At 51.8% G+C, this 8,992-nt stretch overlaps 1 long non-coding RNA gene across 1 annotated transcript; it reads right to left on the bottom strand.

The window, feature by feature from the left end:
- Positions 1 to 280: 280 nt before the first annotated feature.
- On the bottom strand, positions 281 to 8,992 carry LOC115648649. Its single transcript, XR_003999636.1, has 3 exons — positions 8,852 to 8,992; positions 487 to 490; positions 281 to 292 (listed from the first exon to the last, which is right to left on the bottom strand). It is a non-coding gene; the product is annotated as an uncharacterized LOC115648649 (long non-coding RNA).

The following is an 8,992-nucleotide window of genomic DNA, read 5'->3' as shown; positions in this document are numbered from 1 at the left end:
TGCTCTGTTGGAAACCAGCAGCTTCAACTGGCCCTTAACAAAGCTTCTTTGTGGAAATTCCCTTTTATTGTTCAAATGCAGGCTGGTGAGGTTATGCTGCCCTGGCAGCTCCTCCCGAGGGGTGGCGGGAGCAGGGAGTTCTCGCTCCGGGCTCCCTGGCTGTTCTTGGGGCAGGGCGTACGGAGGGTGATTTAGGCTTTTCAAGGTGCTTTACGGGGGGGTACATATCCCAGCCCCTCCTGCCCAGCTCCAGTGTCTCACTTCCCCCAGACCCATAGCTCTGCCCCCCACACTCCCTCCAGCCTCCCACAGATACATACCCACATTCCCCTCCCCTCCTGGTTCCCTTACATAGTTTCCAGTCGTCCCACCTGCCAGCTCCAGCCTTCACAACTCCCAGGCCTCTCACACACAGCTCCAGTCCCCCCACTCCCATCCCCTCAGGCCTCTTCTCCCTCACAGCCCCAGCCCCCACAATGGCTCCACACCTCTGCCTCCCCTCAGGCCCTTCCCCCATCCCTACAGCCAGAAGTTCCCACCACTGGATAGCATGGCTTCCCTGGGCCTTGCCGAGGAAAGGCAGAGCTGGGGCCCAAGCTACCTTAGTGCGCTGGCCAAGTGGGGAAAGGGCAGCGGCCCTCTCCCAGAAGGCTGCAGTCTGCAGGGCCTGACCTAGGGTTGAGAGGTCCATGGTCCTGGCCCCTCAACGATGCCTTGAACAGTAGCACCTACAGAGATTCAGAGACGCCTGCTGGGTGGGGTTATTGGCTAAGCATTCGTCTACACTGCAACATAAGCCCAGGGTTAGGAGAAGTGGAGGTAGCAGACCCCAGGTTTCTTGACGCTCAAACCCTAGGTTTACACACACACGGAACCCCCGATTAGGACTTGTTGCACCTAACCTGGGGCTCCAGCGTCTACATTGCATTATGTGGGCCCAAGTCCAACCACCGATACCCCAGACTTCCTAGGGCCCACCCCCAGTGTGGCCGCTCTCACCCTTTGTTCATGGGGCCGTATGGGAAAACTTGACTTCCCAGGGGACAAAGAAATTCAGTCCATGGGATACTTTTGGCGGATTCCCAGAGCACAAGTCCAAGGGGGCTACATCTACACAGCAAAGCAATAGGGCTTGAAGCCCAGGTCCCAGCTGGACTTAAACACGGACCCTCCAGCCCTGTGGGGTGCCGAAACCCTAGGTTAGCGCGTGTGTGTAGACAGGGGGTTAGGCTTGAGCCTGAGTTTGAACGCTGAGGGGACAGTGCATGGTAGACATTCCCTCAGAGACTTAGAGGAGCTGGGAGGAGAAACGAGCCATGTGAGGAGAAGAGGGACACTGGGAGGGCAGAGCTGCACATGGGACTGGGGGAAGGGAGGGAGCTGTGCTGGGGAGTGTGTGTGGGGCGAGGAATAAAAGGCAGCTCCTTCTTTCAGAACAGGGAGAGGCCAGGGAAGGCCTGTAGTGGGTCCCTCTACAGAGCCAGAGGAGGAAAGTGGCTGGAGCTAAGGGCAGGGCTTGGCAAAGGAGCCAGACAGAGCCAAGGCCCAAGAGGGGGAACCATGGATTGGGCCAAGCAGAGGAGGTGAGGGAAGAGAAGCAGGGAGTGTATGTGGTGGAGCGGGGGGCTGAGGCCTACTTCATGACATAGGGCTCCGAGGCTGGAGCGGAAGGAGGACGTGAGCTCCCACTTGACTCTGAAGGGCGAGCAGGGGGCATTGCTGCTGTACTCCAGAGGGGGAAGATTAATGGGCACACGCATCTCCTGTTGCCCAGGGGCAGAGGCTGTTATACCCCCACTAGGGGAGAAGACTGACCCAGGGAAAAGACTAGGCAACAGTTTGGATTTGTGTTACCCCCGGAGGGGATGAACTTTTGGCTGAGGTGGACAGCTATGCTATCCAACCAGCGAGAGGGAAACTGAGGCAGCAACACCCTGACCACAACACGAGAGAAACCTCTGCCACGAAACAGCTTGTACCAAGCTCACGCGTGCAGCCCTGTGGGGTAGCAGAGGGACCGTTGCATCTGGCCGATGATCCAGTTGCACACGTACTGGGTGCTGGGGGTGCTGCAGGTACTAGATCGACAGCCCCAGACGCTATCGTTGCTCCTACGGGAGCCAGTTTCCTCATGCCAGCCTGCCACATACCTGATCCAGAGTGCCCACCTCTCAGGCTCACTCGTTTTTATCCTGCCTTCAGGCTCCTGCCTGGGACCCCCAGCATGGGGGCCAGGTAGTAGCAAGGAAGTCTGAGACTCTATGCTAGGGCCTGCTGGGAACTAGGTAGAGACACGTGCCCCTTAATGAAAAACAACAAAACTCATTAATATTTCTAGATTAACAACTGCTTATGTTTGAGACTCCTGGGCGCCCTCTGGTGACTAATGCAGCCTCTGACCATCGCTGGCATCCGCTTTGCCCTGCACCTGTAGGTGGATAGAGTGACCCGCTTGCTGGAGAGGGCCACTACTGGGGTCACCTTTGCACACCCATGTAAGATGCCTGCTGCGTTCCCTTTGCCCAGTGCTGCCGCAATCCTCTCCAGAAAGCCGCCAAGCAGGTCCAGCTGGATTTACTTGGCGTCGCTATGGGGAGAAGGGTGAGGTTTCGGTGACGGAAACACGGGCAGGCAGGGAGGTTTGGTTTGGCAGGCAGTGCCAGCTGTGGAACAGGACCAAGGCACCTGGTAGGCTGATGGGGAACAGGGGACACAGGAGGAAGGTTTGGGGCTAGAGCGGGTGGGAGTGGGGGGAAGGGGACAACAAACTTTTTGGCCTAAGGGCTGCATCTGGGTATGAAAATTGTGTGGCAGGTCATGAATGCCAGGTGGGGAAGGGGGACTCTATGGGGCATAGCATGGGGGGCTCTATAAGGCATGTTACTGAGGTAGAGGGAGGGAGGATGCACGAGATGTGGCACAGGGAGGCTATACAGGGCGGTGATGGGGACTCCTAGGGACCCTGCCAGCAGTGACCCCAAGGCAGCCAGACCAGGCATCGCCCCTGGGAGAGGTACCCTAGCTGGAATGGGTGCAGCCCCTGGGTGGTTTCGAGGCAGCCAGGCTGGGGCCAGATTTAAAGGGCTCTGGGCTGCTGCAGCTGTGGTCAGCCCAGAGCCCTTTAAACCCCTTGCCCATGGCTCCAGCAGCCTGGCTGGGGCTGGATTTAAAGGGCTCTGGGCTGCCGCAACTGCGGCAGCCCAAAGCCCTTTGTCTCCAGTGGCCGGGCTGGGGCCGGAGTTAAACAGATGTATTGGAGCATAAGCTTTCGGGGGTGAATACCCACTTTGTCAGACGAATGCATCAGATGTATTCACCCCCGAAAGCTTATGCTCCAATACAGCTGTTAGTCTGTAAGGTGCCACCGGACTCTTTGTTGCTTTTTAAAATCAAAATATATCACACACCTGCTTTTCTCCTATCCACCAGGCCAATAACCCTGTCAAAGAAAAATTAGATGGATTTGGCGTGATTTGTTATTTTCAAATCCATGCTGGCTACTCCTTATAACTGACAGAACAAGGAGTAATGGTCTCAAGTTGTAGTGAGGGAGGTTTAGGTTGGATATTAGGAAACACTATTCCACTAGGAGGGTGGTGAAGCACTGGAATAGGTTCCCTAGGGAGGTGGTGGAATCTCCTTCCTTAGAGACTTTTAAGGTGAGGCTTGGCAAAGCCCTGGCTGGGATGATTTAGTTGGGGATTGGTCCTGCTTTGAGCAGGGGGTTGGATTAGATACCTCCTGAGGTCTCTTCCAATCCTGATATTCTGTTATCTTTTAGATGCTTACAAATTGCTTGTTTAATAATTAGTTCCAGTATCTTTCCAGGTATCAAAGTTAGGCTGACTGTCTATAATTCCAGGAGTCCTTTTTAAAGATGGGCAAACCTAATACCTTTTTCCAACCCTTTGGGACCTCACCCATCCTCCAGGAGTTCTCAAGGATAAATCGCTAACAGTTTTGAGATTGCTTCCACTAGTTCCATAACTACACTAGGATGAATTTCATCAGGTCCTGCTGCCATGAATACATCTAGTGTATCTAAATATTCTTTGATCTGGTCCTTTCCTATTTTGGGTTGGTTCCTTCGTCCTTTTTGTTAATATTAACTGTGCTGAGCATCTGGTCACCATTAACCTAATTGGTGAAAACTGAAGCAAAATATACATTGAACACCAGAGCCATCTTGCGGTCACCAATTATTAGCTCTCCTTCCCTGCTAAGTAGAGGACCTGCACTTTCCTTCATCTTCCTCATGCTCCTAATGTATTTTTAAAAAAGCTCTAATTGCCTTTTACGTCCCTTGCTAAGTATCACTCATTTTTTCCATTACATGCTTGTTCTATTCTGTACTCCTCCTTAGCAATTCATCCACGATTTTATCTTACTAGGAACAAATACCACTTAACCCCCAGCCCTCACTGCTGCCCTATGGGTTCAGGTTGTGCTTTCAATAGCTATCTCGCCTTGTCTTTAGGGTGAAATTCTCCCTCCTTTATGGAGTCCATGACATGGTGTCAATGTCAAAAAATTGTAGGGACCAGAGAGTATTTCCCTATAACTGCTCTAGGACCAGGGAACCCTCTTCAGCCCTACAAGACTCCAAAGCCACGTGTCCAGCTGCCCCTAAGAATGATGTACAGACCTGGTTGAGGAGATGGGGTGAGTCCAGTAGCTTTCAAACCTCTTTGTCATGAGACCCCACTTGGATCAAAGCAGAGAAGCTCAGACCCCACCTTCCTGTGTGTTACAGGTGATATCCATATGTTAGCTACTAATGAAATACGGGTACTTTCAGTGAGAATGGCCAGTACCTGCGCATGGTTCAGCATGGTGGATGAGCTTGGCTCGGTGCATGGTCCTAAACCAGATGGGGAAAGTGAGTCCAGTTTAAATTTGGACAAGTGACAAGGGGAACAGGGCTCATGGGAGAGCACTGGAGGAATGGGGCTCCAAGAGACAACATTTTGGGGTGGGGGATAATAGCAGGACAGGGAGACCCAGTTGGTTATAAGTAGGTGGAACAGATCTCTCACTGTCAGGATGAAATTAAGCTATTTCAGTGTGTGGAATAAACTTCCAAAGAGAAACAACAACAGTACCAGTCCCTGGACATTGAAATCTGGACAGGACAGAGCTTTGGCCTGCCAATTTCCCTAAGGGCACCAGAAACCTTCCCTGTAACTCAGCGCCCCGAGATTTCTCAACACCCTTGGGGCTGCTTCAATGACTTTTCTATCGCCAGGGCTCACGGCCAAGCCAGGCTGCGCTCTGAGAGTCACTGTATCAAAACACTTTACTCCAGTCATCCCGTTGCCTCTCCTGAAAGTCCTCCAGACACTACCTCTCAGGCTCTTGCTTCCTACCTTCATTCCAAACCTTTCTAGGGCCTGCTGGATAATGTCTCATTCTTTGCTGGTGTCTGAGCCACTTCCTTGTTGGTAGGGAAAGGTCTAAAAACAAGAACGATATAGTTACAGAGGGCTAGGTAATAGTAAAGAGGAAAGACACAAATCTGCTCCTAGTACGGTGCATGAAGTATGACACAATGAGCAGAAGGCAATGGCTGTCAGTGAGCTCTAACTGGGTAGGGAATAGTATCTCAAGGGAAAGAATAGAAGCCTCATTATCTGGGACATTTGAAACCAACCTGCAGACATCACAGGACCTAATCACATCAGCCACGCCATCAGGGGCTCGTTCACCTGCACATCTACCAACGTGATATATGCCATCATGTGCCAGCAATGCCCCTCTGCCATGTACATTGGCCAAACCGGACAGTCTCTACGCAAAAGAATAAATGGACACAAATCTGACATCAGGAATTTTAACATTCAAAAACCAGTGGGTGAACACTTCAACCTCTCTAGCCACTCAGTGACAGACTTGACGGTGGCAATTTTATAACAAAAAAAAAAAACTTCAAAAACAGACTTCAAAGAGAGACTTCTGACCTTGAATCTGCAAATTAGATACAATTAACTTAGGTTTGAGAAGAGACTGGGAATGGTTGGGCCATTACACTAATTGAATCTATTTCCCCATGTTAAGTTCTCCTCACACCTTCTATGGGTCATCTCGATTAATCACTTCAAAAGTTTTTTTTCTCCTGCTGATGATAGCTCATCTCAATTGATTGGCCTCTTACAGTTGGCATGGCTACTTCCACCTCTTCATGTTCTCTGTATGTATAAATATCTCCTGTCTGTGTGTTCCAGTCTATGCATCCAATGAAGTGAGCTGTAGCCCACGAAAGCTTATGCTGAAATAAATTTGTTAGTCTCTAAGGTGCCACAAGTGCGCCTGTTCTTTTTGCAGACACAGACTAACACGGCTGCTACTCTAGTACCTAGGGAAGCAATTCTTCTGGGACAGAGGGAAAACAATCCCCTAGTAAAATGAAGCGATTCAGTAGTTAAGAGTCATCAGGGAAGTCCATATTCACGCCTATACCTCATGCACATACGCACATCCACAGTTGGTGGGGTGTTGTTCCAGGGTGGGTGGCCAGACTTGCAGCTGTTCGGGTCGGTGGTGAGAAGTAGGGTCTGCACTAGAGCATTAAGGGATTCTGGGAAAGGGCTGCCCCATTCCAAAATGCTGGGGAGAGAGAGAGAGAGAGTGTCTCTCTCTCTCCCCCTTATGTTGGGCCAGGGAACTCCGACCTATAGGCAGGAGACACTCCCTTGGGCTAAGTTCCCAGCATAGCCTAGCCCAGGTGCGAGCATCCCCTTCGCAAAACCCTGCCACCCATCTGACTGTCTTTACTACATGGCCCATGGCGCTGAGATTCTTTCCCAGGCTGGTGTGGAACCAGTCTCTCCTTGGGGAGGGAATTGTGGGGCGGCATCGGAGGACTGTTGGCACTGAAATGATTTTGCCCACGTCCTTCCTGCAAAGCAGGCAAGTTCCAGCCTGAGTGAAAGCAGCGTCCGGAATCCCCACTCCCACTTGGGTCAGGGCTTCACACACCTCCACGCCCAGCTCAGAGATGCACACATGTGCATGGCAGGGGAAGGCTAAAACCCAGTTCACACGTGAATTGTGCTGTGAATTCAGCCCCCAACAGGGCTAAGGCTTATAGACTAAACTCTCACCACAAGATGGCAGGACTGGAAGGGATCTGCTGGCTCAGAGTCCAGGCCCTACTCTCACAGGTGCCTCTGTCCTATCATCCCCTCCCCAACACACACCCTGCTTCTGTTGGGCGGCTGGTCCCAAACCTCCTTCTCCCTTCCAACCTCCATTCCCTAATGCCCTGTTCATTCTCGGTTATTCTTGTGCCAGCACTGTCCTTTGACTTCAACCGTTTTCCCTCCTGGGTGGAGCCATTAAATCCCCTCTCAGCCTTTGTAGGGCCAGGCTCAGCCAGTCTCCTCTCCCAAGCCAGGCCTGCATGCCCATGATCATCCTCATGACTCTTCTCTGCCCCCGTTCCACTTTGAATTCCTCTCCCTCGAACCCGGTGCCCAGAACTGAACTCTATCCTGGGTGAGGCTTGGCCAGCAGCCTTGCGAAGGGCCTGAAATCCCTTCAATCATCCCACTAAGAGGAGCCTGGTGCACGCTGGGAACCTCATTTGGGCACGTGGGTGCCAGTGATGGGCTTTCAGATCATTCCCGGCTGGTTTGGTAAGCTCCCAGTTTTCCTGCACCTCCTTTGCTTCCCTGTCCAGCTTCTGTTCTAATGGACATGAGGCCTGTTGAACTTCAGCCTCTCTCGGCTCTTATGCAGTGCACCCCGCTGGCTCGTAGGACTGCTCTTTTCTGCCCCACGGAGAGAGAAAGGAGGTTTATCTGGTAACTGGAGCTCACCAGCTGTGTCCTGGAGCTCACCCAGGGCAGCAATGCTGACCGGGCTGAGGAAAGACGGGTTCTTAGCCCCCGCCACCCAGCAGTATCAGCGTGCTGACGCCAGCCTGAAACAGCAGACATCACAAACCCCCAAGCGCCAGCCCATAGATAGGAGCAGCAAGTCTCCCTTCTCCCATTTCCTCCTAGCATTGACTGGGAACCAGCGAGCAGCCTGGAGAGGTGAGAGCTGACTGAGCTGCTTCCAGCCTTTAGGGAGAGCCTTCTACAGAGACAAAACAGGCTCTTCTGACTTGCAAGTTTCCTGTGTGCTCAAGTGAACAGATGTGATGGCTTTACAACAGCGGAGACGGAGGAGTTCCAGCATTAGCCCATTAGTTTCACCGCTTGCCACTGAATGCTCTAGAAGTAGCAATCCGTAACCACGACTGCTCAGTTGTGGGTCAGAGGGCCTCTCCTATGAGCATAACAGCCAGACTGGGTCAGACCAAAGGTCCATCCAGCCCAGCATCCTGTCTGCCGACAGTGTCCAATGCCAGGTGCCCCAGAGGGAATGAACAGAACAGGGAATCATCAAGTGATCCATCCCCTGTCACCCATTCCCAGCTTCTGGCAAACAAACAAAGGGTAGGGACACGATCCCTGCCCATCCTGGCCAATAGCCATTGATAGACCTATCCTCCATGAACTTATCAAGTTGTTTTTTGAACACCGTTATAGTCTTGGCCATCACAACCTCCTCTGGCAACGAATTTCACAGGTTAACTCTGCGTTATGTGAAGAAATAAAAAGAAGTATTTGTTTTAAAGCTGCTGCCGATTAATTTCATTTGGTGACCCCTAGTTCTTGTGTTCTGAGGAGTAAATAACACTTCCTTATTCACTTTCTCTGCACCAGTCATGATTTTATAGACTTTTGCCATAGGTTTCACCCCCACTCTGGACTTTAGAGTACAGATAAGAGGACCTGCATGTGAACCCCTAACCTGAATTACCAGCTTAGATCTGGTTTTGCTGCTACCACTCCCGAGTACTAACTCCCTTCCCTGGGTAGTCTTGAGAGACTTTTTCCACCAATTTCCTGATGAACACCGATCCAACTCCTTGGAGCTTAACACAAGGAGAATTTAACCATCCGCCCTCCTTTCCCCCACCAGTTCCTGGTGAGTCCAGCTCCAA

Source organism: Gopherus evgoodei, chromosome 1 (genome assembly GCF_007399415.2).
Source record: "Gopherus evgoodei ecotype Sinaloan lineage chromosome 1, rGopEvg1_v1.p, whole genome shotgun sequence".
Taxonomy (NCBI): domain Eukaryota; kingdom Metazoa; phylum Chordata; order Testudines; family Testudinidae; genus Gopherus; species Gopherus evgoodei.
This window is presented reverse-complemented; position numbering and strand designations above follow the sequence as displayed.